The sequence below is a fragment of the Bos mutus genome, chromosome X (genome assembly GCF_027580195.1).
Source record: "Bos mutus isolate GX-2022 chromosome X, NWIPB_WYAK_1.1, whole genome shotgun sequence".
Classification (NCBI taxonomy): Eukaryota; Metazoa; Chordata; class Mammalia; order Artiodactyla; family Bovidae; genus Bos; species Bos mutus.
Window position 1 is genome coordinate 67,193,939 of NC_091646.1, and position 20,362 is coordinate 67,214,300.

Below are 20,362 nucleotides of genomic sequence, written 5' to 3' on the forward strand. Positions count from 1 at the left end.
GGTATCTAATATCTGAGGTTGTTGATATTTATCCTGGCAATATTGTTTCCAGCTTGTGATTGATCCAGCCCAGCATTTCACATGATGTATACTGTGTAGAAGTTAAATAAACAGGGTGACAATATACAGCCTTGATGTTCTCCCTTCTCAATTTTGAACCAGTCAGTTGTTCCATGTCCAGTTCTATCTGTTGCTTTTTGACCTGCACATAGGCTTTTTTCAGGAGACAGGTAAGGTGGTCTGGTTTTCCCATCTCTTTAAGAATTTTCCACGGTTTGTTGTGATCCACACAGTCCAAGGCTTTAGTGTAGTCAGTGAAGCAGAAGTAGATGATTTTCTAGAACTCCCTTGCTTTCTCAAATGTTGGCAATTTGATCTCTGGTTCCTGTGCCTTTTCTAAACCTAGCTTGTACATCTGGTTCTTGGTTCACGTACTGCTGAAGCCTAGCTTGAAGGATTTCAAGCATAACCTTGCTAGCATGTGAAATGAGCACAGTTGTGCGATAGTTTGAACATTCTTTGGCACTGTCCTTCTTTGGGATTGGAATTAAAACTGATCTTTCCAGTCCTGTGGCCACTGCTGAGTTTTCCAAATTGGCTGGCATATTGAGTGAAACCCTTTAACAGCATCATCTTTTAGGATTTCAAATAGCTCGTCTGGGATTCTATCACCTCCACTCACTTTTTTCATAGTAATGCTTCCTAAGGGCTTCCCTGATAGCTCAGTTGGTAAAGAATCTGCCTGCAATGCCGGAGAATCCAATTTGATTTCTGGTTTGGGAAGATCTGCTAGAGAAGGAATAGGCTACCCACTCCAGTAATCTTGGGCTTACCTTGTGGCTCAGCTGGTAAAGAATCCACCTGCAATGCAGGAGTTCTGGGTTAGATCCCTGGGTTGGGAAGATCCCCTAGAAAAGGGAAAGGCTACCCACTCCAGTATTCTGGCCTGGAGAATTCCATGGACTGTATAGTTCATGGTGTCGCAAAGAGTCAGACATGACTGAGTGACTTTCACTTTCACTTTCAAGGCCCACTTGACTTCACACTCTAAGATGTTTGGCCATAGGTGACATCATGGTTATCCAGGTCATTAAGACCTTTCTTGTATAGTTTTGCGTATTCTTGCCACCTCTTCTTAATCTTTTCTGTTTCTGTTAGGTCCTTACTGTTTCTGTCCCTTATCATGACCATCCTTGCATGAAATATTCCCTTGGTATCTCCAATTTTATTGAAGAGATCTCTAGTCTTTTTCTTCTATTGTTTTCCTCTACTTGTTTGCATTGTTCATTTAAGAAGGTCTTCTTTTCTCTTCCTGCTCTTCTCTGGAACTCTGCAGTCAGTTGGGTGTATCTTTCCCTTTCTCCCTTGCTTTTCGCTTCTCTTCTTTCCTCAACTATTTGTAAAGCCTCCTCAGACAACCCGTTTGCCTTCTTGCTTTTCTTTTTCTTTGAGATAGTTTTGGTCACTGCCTCCTGTACAATGTTATGAACCTCTATCCATAGTTCTTCAGGCACTCTGTCTACCAGATCTAATCCATTGAATCTATTCATCACCTCCACTGTATAATCATAAAAAAAATTTGATTTGGGCTTCCCAGGTGGTGCTAGTTGTAAAGAACCTGCCTGCCATGCAGGAGACGTAGGAGACGTGGTTTTGATCCTTGGGTCAGGAAGATCCCTGCAGAAGGAAATGGCAACCTGCTCCAGTATTCTTGCCTGGGAAATCCCATGGACAGAGGGGCCTGGCAGGCTAAAGTCTATGGAGTCACAAAGAGTTGGACACGACTTAGCATCTAAACATACCCGAATGCTCTAGTGGTTTTCCCTACTTTCTTAATTTAAGCCTGAATTTTGCAGTAAGGAGTATTTGAAAGGAAGTGGTTTTAGGTTTGGCTGGCAAATGGGAAAGGCTGAGTTTCAGGACTGAGGGAGGGTGAGTACCCAGAGAAGGAGGAGGATAGCAAAGGGACTGAGAACTAGACTTTTCAACTCTGGTGATAAAGGATGGGGCAGGGAGTAAGTGGGCTTAGACACAAATACCTACTCAAGTGTAGAGAGGTTGGTGAGAAAGTTCTCTTAGCTTTAATATTTTATGGATCTCTGAGATGGAGGGATGATGGAGAAACCTGGAAGCATGACTGAGTAGTTGAATCAGCTATAGTAAAAGGGGAGCTGGGACTGGCTTTTAATTATTTGAACCTATGAACTTTACTTCTTTGCTATCTGCAAGAGGTTCTGAGGTGAATTGAGTGAGGATTATGAATTCTGCTGATTCTTTTTACTTAAAGAAAAGCTAAGTCTTTTGGAAACTTGGACTTTTAAAATTCTCCTTTTCCACCCAAAGTATTAGTCAATGTAAATGCAATCAATATGCTCCTTCCCTAGATAAGGGTATCTAAGTTAATGACAGAGCCAGGTAATGACTCCAGGTCCACATGGCCCTGACTGACCCTGGTGGCTGGGCAACTTTGAATAAATGTAGGAGATATGAATATTTGCAAAGGGTCTGATGAGCCTAAGTTAAGACTTCGAGGAAAAGCTTCCACACCATCCATAGATGTTATCTGATTATGTGTACATGGGTGCTGGATAAATTTAAAATCTTCCAACTTATCTGAACCCAGTATTCCCACTTCCATCTTGGGTGCCATATCTCCTCATTCTCTCATCTCTTCTCTCTCTCTGTGTTTGTTGAATGCACAAGATTAAGTGTAATAATGTTGCTACATAGAACAAAATGGCTTGCTTAGCTGTGACTTTAAGGCCACACATAAGATAGTCTGTATAAGTCTTAGCTCCCTCATTAGATGAGTGCTTTAAGTCTTTTAAAAAAAAATGTGAGGGTGAGAAACAAGAAAACTTTTAGATTGTTATTCTTCCGTTTGTTTTGCAGCCTGAGGATTTAGAACTCAATGGTAAAGATAGATACTAAACTTTTTAAAAAGCCAAGCCCTTTGATTTGGACTCTTGTTTCTTCATCCTTCCACTGTTCACTGTCACTTCTCCCAAAATACACATCAGATCAGATCAGTCGCTCAGTCGTGTCCGACTCTTTGCGACCCCATGAGTCACAGCACGCCAGGCCTCCCTGTCCATCACCAACACCCGGAGTTCACTGAGACTCACGTCCATCGAGTCAGTGATGCCATCCAGCCATCTCATCCTCTGTCGTCCCCTTCTCCTCCTGCCCCCAATCCCTCCCAGCATCAGAGTCTTTTCCAATGAGTCAGCTCTTTGCATGAGGTGGCCAAAGTACTGGAGTTTCAGCTTTAGCGTCATTCCTTCCAAGGAAATCCCAGGGCTGATCTCCTTCAGAATGGACTGGTTGGATCTCCTTGCAGTCCAAGGGACTCTCAAGAGTCTTCTCCAACACCACAGTTCAAAAGCATCAATTCTTTGGCACTCAGCCTTCTTCACAGTCCAACTCTCACATCCACACATACATGTGTATTAATGTTGTTGTTAGTCACTCAGTCATATCCGACTCTGTGACCCCATGAACTATAGCCTGCCAGGCTCCTCTGTCCATGTAATTTTCCAGGCAAGAATACTGGAATGGGTTGACATTCCCTTCTCCAGAAGATCTTCCCAACCCAGGGATTGAACCTGGGTCACCTGCATTGCAGGCAGATTCTTTACCGGCTGAGCCACCAGGGAAGCTCTCTCTCTTTCTCTCTCTATATATATTTCTGATTCCAACAGAAGAGCAGTGCAATGCTTAGACATGTAGGGGAAAAACAGAAAAATGTAGGGGCAAAAATCAGTCCACTTTCTAATACTTCCTTGACACCTAAATCACCATATATAAAAATTATTTTATAATAAAATAAAAACTATATGTATATTCTCTCCTTTTCCCTCTCCTCTTCTACCCTCCCTCCTCAGCAAATCTGGTGGACAGAGTAGTCTGACACCTCACAAATACTCTAATTCTAAAAAAGAAACTAAATTCTGTCTCTGACATTCCATTTCCCCTATGATTTTGATTAGGTATAAATTCTCCTATGCTTGCTTTGAAACATGCCTCAGGATCTTAGTGAGATGGCAGGCAGATGGGGTATTAATTCAGGGTGATATTTCTCACTTCATGGTGCCCATGCAACATTTATTGTCATTAAAGTAGTGTCATTCAAATGAGGTGGCTGATGTTGGAAAATAAATGCAAAGTTGATCATTGTTCTGTGGATTTAAGCTTTGATGAAGCTGAATTAGAGGCAGCACTTCAATTCTGCTTATGCAGTATGCATCTGTATCACTCAGTAGTAAAACTCTGGAGACTCTGACAGGAGGACAAACCCTCTAAGGTATATTAGGGTGGTGGAGAATACCTACTTCTCCTATTTTAATAGGCTATGAAGAGGATGAAGAATATACTATGTGCACAGTAACCTGAGTGCCCAGAAAGAAAAATGTAGATGTTTTGTTAGTCCTGTGTAAGATCTTCGGTTAATTCCGCAGAGCCCTGTGGAATCCTGAAAGCCTTGTAACCAATTTCTCTTTTCCCTCCTCAGGATTTTGTTTTCCCCTGGTGCCCAAGTTAAAAGAAAAATTGATTCCTTTCTATCTTATGTTTAGCTTTTGTCCCTCTGCATTGAGGCTTTGAAATCTGAAAACCTCTTTGGTATGGCTGTCTACTGATGGTTAGGCTTAAACATTAAACAACCTTACAGAACTAATTAGGTTTTATGGCCTATGGCCCAGTCAACTAATTTTGCTTCATAGAATTTCTGAGAAAAAAAAATACACATTTAGGACTTAGTAAAACTTCCCTCAAAATAGCTCCTTGTACATGCAAGTGTTGCTGACCCTGGGGAAATGTTTTGTACTAGCCCAGCTTGTGAACATGCAGGTTTCTGTGCTATTCTTCACCATGTCACTCCAGGTTGGGCTTTGGAAGGTGAGGGGAACAGCAGCCATTTTTGAGAATTAGAATAAATTAATCAAATGTCTAAAGAACACAGCTTGATTAATTCAAAATGGAAGCCCTAGACTCCCTAGACTCCCCAGTCTTATGCGTCACATCAATAATTTCTCTTTGGCCAGAGACCTAAGCATCTGTGTCCAAATGTCATACTGTTTCCTGGACAGATTCATCAAGTCAAACTTTGAATTGCTTGTTTTTTTCCTGCATCATCCCCTATTTAAGTTAAGCTTAAGCTTTAAAATGAGAGCTATTAAATAGTAAAAACAAACAAACACACAACAATAATAGAACATTATGTCCTGGCCCTCAGAGGTCAATTTAATGTGATTAACAGCGTAAAACTTCACAAAGGCTTTTGCTGGAGGATTACCAGAAACAGCATCATTCAGTATGTTGCCACACACTGCCATTCTTCCATGTTGGCATTATTTACTGATGTAGTAGAAGTACAATATTTGTACCTATTAAACCTTTTAGTTTCCTTTCAGCTTTTTCTAAGTAAAAGTGGAAATGCACCATTATTGTTAAAACCCTTCTAAAGGCCAAAAAACCTCCTGAATATTGTTTACATCCCTGGTTACAGAGGTAAGTACTGAGGCAGAGCTGCTCTGTCTGCTTTGATTCATATCAAGGGCAACACTATGTGTGCGTGTACGTGTGTGTGTGTGTGTTCATGAAGGAGTGGGTAGTGAATGGAGCAAGAGTTTTAAGGAAGGAGGAAGAGGGGGCTGGAAGGGAAAAAAACTCAATGAGTTGAAGCTGCATAATGAAAAGATTCTGAAATTTAATTTACAAAAATGGCTGTGTTTTTTCTCTCACCTCCTCCTCTCTCTCCTTTCTTCCTCCCCACTCTGCCCAAAAGCACTGAAGTAAAATGAGACTGTCGGATTGAAGCCACACACCCACTCTAGGTCTGTTTTGAGAAAGGGATTTTTTTTTCCTCTCTCCTTATTTACTTTGTGGCTCTGGCAGAAAGGATACTGCAAGATTCAGTTTCGGTGTATAGATTTGCCACTGTTTGGCTTGTTCCCCTACCCTGTGCTGCTCTTTGGTCTGGCAAGCAGGGTCAAAGCTTAAAAAGCTGGCTATGGCCACATTTCTCACCATCTCTTGTGGCTTCACAGTTAGCCACTGAGTATTCAGTCACTGTCCCTCTGCCATATGGCCTGAAAGAGTTGAACATTTAGTTTCCAAATTTGGAAATCCTCAAATGTTGCAATGGAAGATGAGTTTGTCCTTGTGGCTGGAGGTTCTGTTGAGAATTTTTGGAAAAGGAATAAAATGTCTTTCTAACCTAGTAATCAAGAATAAGTTTGTGAACATGTACATAATTCAACTGATGCGTTTTCAGGAACAGCCACATTATTTAATATTGGGGTTTCCCTTTTTAATGTTTGTCTGGGACTCTTTAGAGTTCCTGCATTTGACTCCACTCATGTTTTTTTCAGGCTAGTTGCCAATTTCCAACTGCTGTAAAATGTAGATTCTGGATTTTCTTGGTCTCGCTTGGCTTCTATTCTTCTATAGTTTGTGTTCTTTCCTCAAAATAAAATTGCACCTAATTAAAAAGGTAGATGGGTATTCACTTTTAATACTGTTCATGAAACCCTATATCCTATACCTACTCTGTTAGGAATATCTTCCTCACATGCAACATATACCTCTCCTGTGAAGTACAGGAAAGACATGTAGGTCTAGGATCTAAGACCTAGGATTGGATCAAGTCATCTGGCATGCACTTAGATGGGGGCAGGAAGCTATGGGACAAGAACTTGAATGTGTAGTATAGTGAGCTGAGGAACAGAGGAGGAAACTGAGTCCACCTTTGGTAGAAGAAGAGAAAAATTGAGTCAGAAAGGACCTGCAGCAGGCAGACAGTGAGAAGGAAACTAAAGCAGACTCAAGAGCAGTGTGTCTTTGGTTATAGCTGTACATTGAACACTCCTTGTTGCTCCCTCAGTTCTTATTGTTATCCTTCTGCTGTCTCTGATTTGTACATAACTTAGATCTTTCAACTCATTCTTTTAATGAATTTCATCACATTCGTCGTCTTTTTTAGCTCTGTCTTTTTCATGGCCTTTGGGAGCCCAGAACTAGATGTGCTACCTTAGGAAAAATTTGATCAGTGCTCTGGGAAGATGGATTCATCATTCTGGCTTGTATTTTTATACATGCTTTCACATGTATGCTCAGCAATCACTTTACTGACTCACTTTCTTTCTAGTCCATTTTGATTCTGAAATCCTTTGAGTGTTACATTTCTCAGTCTGATCTTGACAAAGAGACAGAAAGAAAGAAAGATAGATTTAGAGATAGGGTTCTCAGGTCAGATATGTTAAAGGATATAATGGGTTAAACAAAATAGAACAATCTCTTTACTACATATCTTTCCAGTCTTTGTGTTTATGTATACTGTGACTCTATAGTTGAAACTTCTCCTAAACTCATTTGCTGAAAACATCTATTAGTATTCATATTTTGAGAAATACTTGTGTTTCGAGGCACACAGTTTGAGAGAGAATGATTTTTGAAATTTAGAGGACTTAAAGTTTTAAGTAAAATGATGTTTCCTTTATAATTTTGCTTCCCATGCCCATTTGATATTTAAAATTTCTGTGCCCTAACTACAGGAAATCTTTTACCATCTGATGTTAGTACTTGGCATACATCCATCTCACTGTGGATTTCATTTTCAAAGCCCAATAAGTTGTTTTCCCATCCCATTCTTTTCTACCTTTCCACTATGGCCCTGGGAATTAGAATATCCAATCCTACCTCATGAGAGCTTATTTCTTCCTCTCAGTTTTGCAAACCTGGAAATTAGTGGAAATAATAAACATAATTGTATGGGGCTTTGTATTTTCAAGGTACTTTCACATTCATTATCTCATTTGATCCTCTCTACACCTCAGTAGATAAGCAGAGCGTGGATTATTAGCCCATTCTAGTTCATGACCGAACAGCTAGCTGAAGATAGAGCCAGTAATGTTTTTTAGATAAATAAGCTCCACTACACTTAACTCATCATCAGTTCTTTTTTCTAAAAAGCTTCATTTAGATATAAAACACATACCATACCAGTCAGTCATTTAAAGTATACAGTGGCTGTTAGTATATTTACAGAGAAGTGCAACTATCAGCTCAGTCCATTTTAATAGCTAGAAATTTCTTTTAAAGAATCTTTTTTCATGAAATTTGAACAAAACCTGTACTTTAGTTAATAATACTGTATCACGTGTTCATTTTCTAGTTTTTACAGCATAGTATTTCTTTATATTCTCAGAATTAGAAGTTTCAAGCCTCATTCAATTTTTTTTAAATCACTAAGATGAATTTTAGCAGTAATACTAAGTGCCAGAATACATAGAATTATGTCAAAGTTTTGAGTGAATATAAATTAGAAATCTAGCATTCTGTTCATGCTAAGTCAAACAAGTGGAATAAAAATGTTATGAATTTTATTGCTAGGTAAAAACTCATAACTTTCTAAAATACGCATATTATGTATAATACATATGTGTATGCAAAGGCTTTTCTATTATGCTTGATAAAGGCTTGAGAAAGAACAAAAACAACAAAAAAGAGATAGAGAAATTGGAAAACATAAACTAGATGAAATGGGAGCACTGAATATGAAGTAGAAAAAGTGAAACAAACTAGATGAAAGTAAAACATCATCATATAGTCCAGTTGTTTTTAAACATGATTGCCCATTAGAAATATATCTGGAGCCTTGGAGGAAAAAAGCAATACTTGGGTATTTATTTGCATTATTCAAAAAATTCCAAGATAATTCTCTTATGCATCTGGATTTTAAAAAGTGATTACAAGTTTTTCTATTAAATAATTATTTTTAGTGATATAGAATTCTATTATCTTCTGTTGACCAATCCTGATACAATGGTATTAAGTGAATAAGAGTTACATAATCACAATAGTAAGAGATGTTTATCATTTTCACAATCAATAGCTAGACCAAAAAAAAAAAAAATAGATAATTATAACTGCAAGCCATAATGGAAACATATTTAACCTAATGGTATAAAATAATTACATACAATTTAGGGGGTTAAGTAGAGTGATGTGGTAAGTGGAAGTGCATACATACAACCATTCTCATCCACCCAGCCAATTTATGTCTTTTGGTTGGTGCATTTAATGCATTTACAGTTAAGGTAATTATCCATATATATGATCCTATTACCATCTTCTTTTTTTTATGAATTTTTTTTTTCAGATTCTCTCAGGATCCTAATTTAGTTTTTTTTTCCCCCCTGTGATTTTATTTTATTTTTTTATTTATTTATTTTTTTTTACTTTACAATATTGTATTGGTTTTGCCATACATCAACATGCATCCACCACGGGTGTACACGTGTTCCCCATCCTGAACCCCCCTCCCACCTCCCTCCCCATCCCATCCCTCTGGGTCATCCCAGTGCACCAGCTCCAAGCTTCCTGTATCCTGCATCGAACCTGGACTGGCGATTCGTTTCTTATATGATATTATACATGTTTTAATGTCATTCTCCCAAATCATCCCCCCCCCACAGAGTCCAAAAGACTGTTCTATACATCTGTGTCTCTTTTGCTGTCTCGCATACAGGGTTGTCGTTACCATCTTTCTAAATTCCATATATATGTGGTAGTATACTGTATTGGTGTTTTTCTTTCTGGCTTGCTTCACTCTGTATAATAGGCTCCAGTTTCATCCACCTCATTAGAACTAATTCAAATGTATTCTTTTTAATGGCTGAGTAATACTCCATTGTGTATATGTACCACAGCTTTCTTATCCATTCATCTGCTGATGGACATCTAGGTTGCTTCCATGTCCTGGCTATTATAAACAGTGCTGTGATGAACACTGAGGTACACGTGTCTCTTTCAATTCTGGTTTCCTCAGTGTGTATGCCCAGCAGTGGGATTGCTGGATCATAAGGCAGTTCTATTTCCAGTTTTTTAAGAAATCTCCACACTCTTCTCCATAGTGGCTGTACTAGTTTGCATTCCCACCAACAGTGTAAGAGGGTTCCCTTTTCTCCACACCCAGCCAATTTATGTCTTTTGGTTGGTGCATTTAATGCATTTATAGTTAAGGTAATTATCCATAATATGATCCTATTACCATCTTCTTTTTTATGAATTAAAATTTTTTTTTTCTTCTTAATTGTTTCGGGTTTATTTTGGGTAAGATCATTTCCTTGTCTTGATTCCTGCCTAGAGAAGTTCTTTTACCATTTGTTGTAAAGCTGGTTTAGTGGTGCTGAATTCTCTTAACTTTTGCTTGTCTGGAAAGCTTTTGAATTCTCTGTCAAATCTGAACAAGAGTTTTGCTGGGTAGAGTATTCTTGGTTGTAGGTTCTTCCCTTTCATCACTTTAAATATATCCTGCCATTCATTCCCTCTGGCTTGTAGAGTTTCTGTTGAAAAATCAGAATGATTATCAGCTGATAACATTATGGGAGTTCCCTTGTATGTTATTTGTCATTTTTCCTGTGTTGCTTTTAGTATTTTATCTCTGTCTTTAATTTTTGTCAGTTGGATTATTATGTGTCTTGGTGTGTTCCTCCTTGGGTTTATCCTGCTTGGGACTCTCTGTGCTTCCTGGACCTGGTAGACTATTTCTTTTCCCATGTTAGGTAAGTTTTCAGCTATTATCTTTTCAAACATTTTCTCGAATCCTTTTTCTCTCTTTTCTCCTTCTGGGACCCCTATAATGCAAATGTTGGTGCGTTTAATGTTGTCCCAGAGGTCTCTTAGACTGTCTTCATTTTTTTTTCATTCTTTTGTCTATAATCTGTTTTGCAGCAGTGATTTCCACCATTCTCTCCTCCCAGGTACTTGTCGATTCTTCTGCCTCAATTATTCTGCTATTGATTCCTTCCTGTGTATTGTTCATCTCTGTTTGTTTGTTCTTTTAGTTCCTGTAGGTCTTTGGCAATATTTCTTGCATCTTCTCAATGTTTGCCTCCATTCTTTTTCTGAGACCCTGGATCATCTTCATTATCATTATTACGAATTCTTTTTCTGGAAGGTTGCCTATCTTCACTTCACTTGGTGTTTTTCTGGGGTTTTATCTTGTCCTTTCATCTGGATATAACTCTCTGCTTTTTCATTCTAATTAACTTTCTGTGATGTAGTTTTCATTCTAGCTGCTGTTGGATTGTGTTTCTTCTTGCTTCTGTCTGCCTTCTGGTGGATGAAGCTAAGAGCCTTCTGTAAGCTTTCTGATGGGAGGGACTGATGGTGGGAAAAACTGGGCAGGGCTCAGTAAAGCTCTAATCCAGTTATCTGCTGATGGATGGGGTTGTGCTCCCTCCATGTTAGTTGTTTGGCCTGAGGTAACCCAACCCTGGAGTCTGCCAGATCTATAGAAAGGTTAATGGTGACCTGCAAGAGGACTTACACCAAGGGGCCCCTTCCAGAACTGCTGATGCCAGTTCCTCCATCCCATGGGGAGCCACTGCTGACCCATGCCTCCACAAGAGACCCTTCAAAACTTGTAGGTAGGTCTGGTTCAGTGTCCTGTGGGTCACTGCTCCTTTCTCCTGGTCTTTGTCCACTCATGATTTTGTTAGTGCCCTCCTAGAGTGGAGTTTCTGTGTCCCCCAGTCCTGTAGAAGTCCTGAAATCAAATCCCACTGGCCTGCAAAGTCAGATTCCCTGGAGAGTTCTCAGGCCCTTTGCTGGTTCCCCAGGCTGGGAAGCCTGACGTGGGGCTCAGAACCTTCACAATAGTGAGAGAACTTTCTTGATATTATTGTTCTCTAGCTTGTGCATCACCCACCTGGTGTGTATGGGATATGATTTATTATGATTGCACCCCTCATACCATCTCATTGCAGCTTCTTTGTCTTTGGACATGGGATATATTTTTTTGGTGGGTTCCAGTGTCCTCCTGTTTATGTTATTCAACAGCTAGTTGTGATTTTTGTTGTTCTCACAGGAGGACCACGTCTTTCTTCTCCACCGTGTTGAACCAGAAGCCCATCAGTTCTCTAGTCTAATTCCTTTCCTGTTATTTTTGGAAATGGAAATATATATATATATATATATATATTCACATCTATATGAATTTGCTTGACAAATATGAAAATTTGATGACAGAGCAATTGTGGAAAATTATTTGGCAGGAAACCACATGTGGAGAGGCCCACTGGGTCACTTGGTGCTTGAACACTATGTGGGAAGTTGTCAGAAGAAAGCCAAGACAATCTTAGAATAGGCTGTCATAGAGGATGCTCATTACTAGGTGGCAGGGATACTTTCTTTTTGTTGAAAGGGACTTCTGGTTATGAAAATCTCTAACCTCCCTGACTCTGCTAAAAGTATTGACTAGTTAATCCTGCATATATTTTTGTAATGTGGCAATTTGTGCACTGGTTGGAGCCATGCTGGGCAAACCCTTTTGGTCTAAGTTGGTGATCTTCAAGAGGAAAAATTTGCCATTTCAGACATTTAGCAATGTCTCAAGACATTTCTGGTCATAACTTGGTGGAGGGGTTGCTACTGGCATCTAATGGGAACAGGGCAGGGATGCTTCTAAACCTTATACAATTGATGAGAGAGCCTTGCCATTGCCACCCACTCCCCCTTCCCATGACAAAAGATTATCTGGCTCATGATATTAGCAGTGGCCATCTTGAGAAACTCTAATCTAGGTGAAGAGCCTGGGTCTGATAGAAGTTGTTTTGATTTGGTCTCTGCTTTTTCCCCCGGTACTTGCTGTTTGTCTTTCTCTTTGTGTATGTGCATGCAGACACACATGTACTATACATGTGTGTATGTTGGCGATTATCCATGGAAGTAAATATAGGAAAGACTCTCAGAGCACCTGAATAGTATCACTATACTGTGAAGAAATGAGTGTGCATCATGTTGAACTTAAAGGGACATTCACTTGAGGTACTGGGTTCCTCTGGGTTTGTAGATACAGTGCACAGCTGAGGACCAGAATTACCTGCCAATGCTTGCCTGGATATGTCTCTTTGTCTCTGTCTCACTTCTGACTAGTGATTCCCAGACTTCATATGCCTCAATTCCTACTTGTAGAGCAGGCATCAGGGGCTGCTGTCAGTTTTAGGATACAAATCTGGCTGGAAGTGCCTAGAAGCTGTCTTAAGAGGTGCTCCTGGGATTTTAGGAAAGATTGGATTCTTTCTCTTAGATTGAGCTGAGAGGAAAAGTGGGGGGTGGCACTTGTGATGATTGCCTAGGCTTTCCCCCAACAGTCTTACACATAAAAAGATACTGTGATGAACCCATGCACTGCAGTTGTGCACACGCAGGATCCAAGGAGAGAGCAGTGCACATTGGAGGAAGGAGTGCAGCCATTTGGTGTACAGAAGGGATGCCAGAGCATCTGGGTATGTGTTTGTCATTTTGTATGTGGGCTTCAATTCAGAACCCTTTCATTTGTGTGATAGATAAGTTCCTATCTGCTCCTTATTTCCATTGACTAATGGTGATTAACCTTTTCAATTTTGACATTATAGGTAAGGAATGAAGCTCATTCTTTTAGGCTTTACCACAGTGCTGATGTTTGAGTAGAAACAAAGACTGGAGTAAGAATTCCTTTAGTGTAGCCCTGAAGGGATTGCAAATTCTTGTAAAACCTCTACCTACAGTGTGCAAAAGGCTAAGATTTGTAACACAGGGATGGGGCTCTGGGAATGACCAAATGTTGTACCAAGAGCAAGTGTTGGAAAGTCCTGGAAACCTGGCCCTTTTCAGTTTCCCTCTTTTTCTCTTCTCTTAGGCCATCTTCATTATGTCAGATGAGATTCACAGATGGCACAATGCTGAATTCTGAGTTCTGCTGATGGAAGTGGGAGTTTAGTCTGTGGACTTCCTTGGGAAGTTATGTTTGATTTCTGTTCTTCCTCCTTTGCTGCCCCTCTGAGTTTGTGTGGGGTTTCTGCATTGGGAGGGCACTTAAGTTCCTGAAGGTCAGGAGTTGTAGTTGAGCCTTCAGCCATTAACATATATGATACAGTTCAACGGTGATGCATAATGTTGAAGATATTTTCTTGGTTTGATAAAAGAGAATCCATTTGAATATCAATATGTGGTTGTTTCTCTATTATCTATGACAAAGGAGAAAAGTGATAGAACAAGTAATCCCAATTATCATATGATTTACATGTTTTTTCTGTTGAGTTTTATAATATATTATTGTAGTTTTTTTAAAAAAAATGAGCTTCACCTACATGTCATTAGATTATGGGAAGTCAGAGTGGGATTAAAAAGAAGATGAAATATCCAATAATTGTGCAAGGGGAACAACTATGGATGACCAATAGTTCAATTATGTAGTCTATAGATATTATGACCAATGTTCAGCAATGGCTCAATATCAGACCACTATTCTAAACGCCACTACATTCTTGAAATGGGAGTGTTCTTTACTGTATATTCTTTATATGGCTTTCCTGAAATTTACTTCCCTGATTTTTTCACATACTAAATACTACAGCCCTGATCTTTGAGTGATAAACAATCATATAAAATTCTAACTTTTTTCCCCTGGATTTTCTCTTCCCTTTTTTCTCACTAGCCTTTTCCCTCCCATTTCTATGCCAGCATTTAAATAAAATAATCCTGATGAATTTATCATAGGTATATAATATGTCTAGCTGCAGAGCTCTTTGGGTCTATCCTACTTGGAATTTGTGAGCTTTTTGGATGTGTTGATTAACGTTTCTCATCAAATTTGGAAAGATTTTGGCCAATATTTCTTCAAATATTCTCTCTGCCCCCTTTGTACTGTCTTTTCTTCTGGGGCTCCCATCATGTGTATATTGGTGTCTCTCAGGTCTGTAAGGCTCTGTTCATTTTTCTTCATTTTTTGATCTTTCTTTTCCTTAGACATGTTAATCAAAAATTAACCTATTTTCAAGTTCATTGCAGAGTAGGCAATTGCACCCCACTCTAGTACTCTTGCCTGGAAAATCCCATGGACAGAGAAGCCTGTAGGCTGTGGTCCATGGGATCGCTAAGAGTTGGACATGACTGAGCAACTTCACTTTCACTTTTCACTTTCATGCATTGGAGAAGGAAATGGCAACCCACTCCAGTGTTTTTGCCTGGAGAATCCCAGGGATGAGGGAGCCTAGTGTGCTGCCATCTATGGGGTCACACAGAGTTGGACACGACTGAAGCAACTTAGCAGCAGCGGTAAGTTCATTGATTCTTTCTTCTGCTTGCTCAAATGTGCAATCTTGCTCTTCTAGTGAACTTTACATTTCATTTTTAGTTTTCAGTTTCAGAATTTCTGTTTGGTTCATTTCATAATTTTTATGTCTATATTGACATTCTCTATTTGGTGAGATATTGTTCTCATACTTTCCTTTAGTTGTTTAGATATTATTTACTTTAGTTCATGAAAAATACTTTTAGTAACCAATTTAAAGTCTAGTAAATTCAACATTTGAGCTGCCTCAGGAACAGTTTCTATTGATTGCTTTACTTTTTATCCTGTGTATGGGTCATACTTTCTTGGCTTTTGGTAATGATTTTTTTGTTGTTGTTGAAACTGGATGTTTTAAGTAACAGTGGCATATCTGGAAATCATATCCTCTACTACCTTCTCAGGGTTTGTTGTAGTTGTTTATTTTCTGAATTAATCTGTAGAGTCTGTATTCTTTTTTGTACTTGGGCACTTAAGTCTCTGATTGGCTAGCTTAATGCTGAGCTAATGATTAGACTGAGATTTCCTTAAAAAAATTTTTTTTATTGGAATAAAATTGCTTTACAATGTTGTGTTAATTTCTGCTGTACAACAGTGTGAACCAGCCATATGTATACACACATCCTCTCTATCTTGAGTCTCCTTCCCATCCCTGCCATTCCACACCTCTGGGTCATCACAGAGCCCTGAGCTGAGCTCCCTATGCTTTCTAGCAGCTTCCCACTAGCTATCTATTTTACACATTGTAGTATACATATGTCAATGCTGCTTTTTCAGTTTGTCCCACCCTCTTTTTACCCCAATGTGTCCACAAGTTCATTCTCTATATCTGTGTCTCTATTATTCCCCTGCAAATAGGTTCATCAGTACCATTTTTCTAGATTCCATATATATGCATTAATATATGACATTTGTTTTTCTCTTTCTGACATACTTCACTCTGTATGACAGGCTGTAGGTTCATCCACATCACTATAACTGACTCAATTTCATCCCTTTTTTATGACTGGGTAATATTCCATTGTATATATGTACCACCACTTCTTTATCCATTCATCTGTTGATGGATGTCTAGGTTGCTACTTGGAACCAGTAAATCTCCCAGTCTTTGCTAAGGGGCTCTTTGTGTGTGTTGGGGGCATGTCTTCAACACTTAAGCAGGTAGTTGACATCTTTACTTTAGCTTTCACTCCCTGCTTGTATAGAGGCTCAAGGTCAGCCAGATGTGAGAGCTGAGACCCTTCTCAGGTATTTCCTGAGCATGCACATAGCCCTGGGCATGATCACAGCTCTATACATGAACATGGCCATTGAGATTCCCAGGAATATGTCAGAGTTGTTCAAACACCCATAGATATTTCCCCAGATTTTCCTTTTAAGCTTTTTCATTAGCCTATTGTTTGCCCCAGGTGTTACCCATTGCCTTAGAGAACTATGATGTTAAACAACTGCCACAGATTGTTTTCAACAAATGCCCCTGGGGAAAAGGACATTTGTACTGGGGGAGATCTCAGTCAGCTTAAATAAAAACAAGGCTTGTGAGTGGGATATTACAGGGAACCAATAAGTCAAATAATGGTAATTATCTGAAAATGGAGCTTTGAAAAAGCTCCAATCCCATTCTACACTCTCCTGTGACTGCTGGTTTTCACTGTAATTGTGGGCTCCTAGTTTTTAAGACTAGTTTGGAGTTGGGGATGGGGATGGGAATAGGGAAAATTTAAAAACTACCAAATCTCAATCTTACTAAGATACAACCATTTTTCTTGAATAAATGTTTGCTGGATTTTCATTTCTACCTCTTTTTTTAAAAAATTGAAGTATAGTTGATTTACAATGTTATGTTAGTTTCAGGTATACAGCACAGTGATATATACATATATAATTATTTTTCAGATTCTTTTCCCTTATAGGTTATTACAAAATATTAAGTTTGGTTCCCTGTCCTTGTTGCTTATCTATTTTATATATAGTACTATGTATATGTTAATCCCAACCTCCTAATTTATCCCTTCCCCCTTTCCCCTTTGGTAGCCAGAAGATTATTTTCTATGCCTGTGTGTCTATTTCTGTTTTGTAAATAAGTTCATTTGTATCTTTTTCTTAGGTTCCACATATAAGCAATATCATATTTGTCTCCCTTTGCTGTCCACCTGAAACTATCACAGCACTGTTAATCAGTTATAATCCAACACAAAATGAAAAATGTAATTTAAAAAAGATATTGTTTTTCTATGTGTGGCTTACTTCACTTAGTATGATAATCTCTAGATCATCCATGTTACTGCAGATGATCTTATTTCATTCTTTTTTATGGCTGAGTAATATTCCATTATATATATATGTGTGTGTTTGTGTGTGTATGTATATGTATGTGTGTGTGTATATATATATATATATACACACCACATTTTTGCCTGTTCATCTATTGATGAATGTTTAGTTTGCGTCCATGTCTTGGCTATTGTAAACAGTGCTGCAGTGAACATTGGGCTGCATGTTTCTTTTCAAATTATAGTTTTCTCTGGATATATACCCAGGAGTGAGATTTAAGGATCGCGTGGTAACTCTATTTTTAGTTTTTTAAATAACACTTCCTGGATTGCTGCAAGCCTTTGGTTAATTTTCCAAGTTCCAAAAATCTTAATTAATAACAGTGTTTGCCAGTGATCTCATTGGTTGGATGAAGGAAGGGATTTTTCTGAGATCTTTATCATTCCTGCTGATATCACTTTGAATTCCTCAATATATGACTTTTCTGTTGTTGATGGAGAAGTGAATAGTCCTTTTAAATAATTTCAAGTTTATAGAAATTTTGCAAAAAATAATACAAAGAATACCTGTATATCCTTTATCCAGATTCACTTATTGTTAATATTTTGCCTCACTTTATTTATCACTTTTTCTCATGTATGTGCATAATCTTTTTCCATTTTAGAATAATTTGCATACATCATGTCTCCTTAACCTAGCTACTTTAGTGTATGTTTCCAAAGAATAAAAAAATTCTCTTAAATAATCACAGTTCAGTAAACTTAACATTGAGATAATATTTTATCTTCTGTATTTCTATGTTGTCAATTGACCCAATAATATTCATTACTTTTTTTTCTAATTCAGGATCCATTCTAGGTTCATGTACTACATTCAGCTGTGATATCTCTTTTGTCTCTTAAATGGATCCCCCTATTTGCTTGCAAATTCATAAGAAAGAAGACCATAGTAATTTTTCTAGGAATAATATTTCAAAAGATCGACTTAAATGGTAGCCTAGAAAACTCTCTATTTCTTCATTCTGAAACCTCCCACCCCAGATCCAAAAAAGTCATCAAGTTAGCAAAAAGAGAGATATGTAGCCCTCAGGATTCAGGTATATTCGGAGAATCTTCCTAGTCAATGGCATTCTCCTGTTTCTTTCTTTTAGTTTAATATCTCAAACTTATCTCCTTCCTCTTCTGACTGCTATCCCTTTGGTACTAAACACATGACAGATACCATTTGCTCAGGTTTAATTTGTCACAGCATACCTGAGTGAGGAGCTTCACAAAATAGCTGGGGACCACAGTGAGCTTTCCTTCTAAGAGATGTTAATTAAATTTTGTATAAAGGACCCCAGGTGCACTAGCAAAGATCTTTTCTTTCCAAGCCAAAATGTAGCAGACATTTCCCAAAGAGACCTCATCTATGCACTTCTTTGTGAAAATCAATTAGTGTTATGAATGTCTGATAACTTTCCTAAAACAAAAATCTGTCTTGATGGTAAAGTCTATGAGACAGATCTTTCTACTTTCATTCCTTTGGCCCTCAGTTATCTTCTTGAATATTCCACTCCCCAAATATTAATTTGAAGTGGTTATTTTCTAGCACATCAGACCATTTGCCAGTGCTGTAACCTAGCCCTCCCAATGTTTTTTCCACCCTTCATTGTCTTACCTGCCTCCCCCAAGTATGCACACACATTTATGGCCTGAAGCTTATGACTTCCTTGGGTATGGAGTCTTCCATAATCTGCTTACCTATGGTACCATAACCTACCTGTCCCTTTGTAAATTATCTTAACCAGTAAAAATCTGGTTATAATTGGTCCATTTTTTATTTGTGTAAAAATGCCTTTTAAAACTAATTTTAATCCTTATCTAATTTTAGTTTATTCAATACAAATTTGCTATCTAACAGAATTCTGTAGCTTTTTTTTTCTGTAGCTTTAACTTAGTGTTTTTCAGCACTATATCCATTGTACTTTAGAGATCTAACAGATTAGGTGTTTCAGTTTGAAGCCTTTCAGTTTTATAACACTTCTAAATGGTTAAATGTCACGTATCCTGCTTTTGGATGATTTGTTCTTCATTTGTTATGTTCTTGCCTTTTTCTGCCTCTTCCCCTCCCCCCAGGTCCATACTATTCTATCCATCTGTGAACTACTCATCTTTCACCTCTGACTAATGAAATCTTTACTATTCTTATCCTCGTTAACCAAATTATACATGCTGAGAAGATAGAGACCTTGTTTTGTTTCTTTTGAAATCTTACATAGCACTAAGCAATGGTGCCTTGATACTTACTGTTATGTGCTAAATGATACATGCCTAGATATTAACTGAATTGCATTGAAAAACTGAACTATACTTCCATGAAGCTTTCCTTGGTAATGTGAACAATGATGTCCTTGTTTGTCTAAATGTCTATTTCCCTTTTACCTCTCAAGGTACTATATCACAAGCTGTATTGAACTATATGTATACATGTATATACTTGAATTTTTTTCCTGAAACCCTAAATCCATAAGGTTAAAAGTCATCTGGAATGAGTCTTCATTAAAAGTAAAACTTTTATAGCAAATACATATAAATGAAACGGACAGTACCTTTTTAATTAGTTGACATGCCTATAGATCAGTATTAATTATTGCCAGAGTATGACAGGCTTGGCATTAGTTTTCTTTCTTTCTTTCTTTATTTTTTACACAGAAAAAGAAACTTTTATTATCTTGAATGCTGGTGCATAACCAAAAAACAAACTTAATTAGAGGAGGAGACAGAGGGAAACTTCAGATACTGAAGTGGATTTCCTGGCAGATTAAAAACTTTTAAGGGTTGTTCATAGTGTCTTTTTTAGATGTAGGGCTTTCCTTTTACTGGACAATTTTCACTTAACAGTTTTTATATTATGAAGTTCAACCAGAGTCTTTTGTCTGTAAAGTTAAATGAAAAAAAGAGCAAGTGAAACAGAAAATTCTCTAGTATATAC

The 20,362-nt window shown here is 38.1% G+C and overlaps 1 protein-coding gene across 1 annotated transcript in view; it reads left to right on the forward strand.

Moving 5' to 3' along the window:
• NEXMIF (neurite extension and migration factor) overlaps positions 1-20,362 on the forward strand; it is a 209,152-nt gene that overhangs the window by 27,283 nt on the left and 161,507 nt on the right. The gene's annotated exons all lie outside the window — the stretch shown is intronic.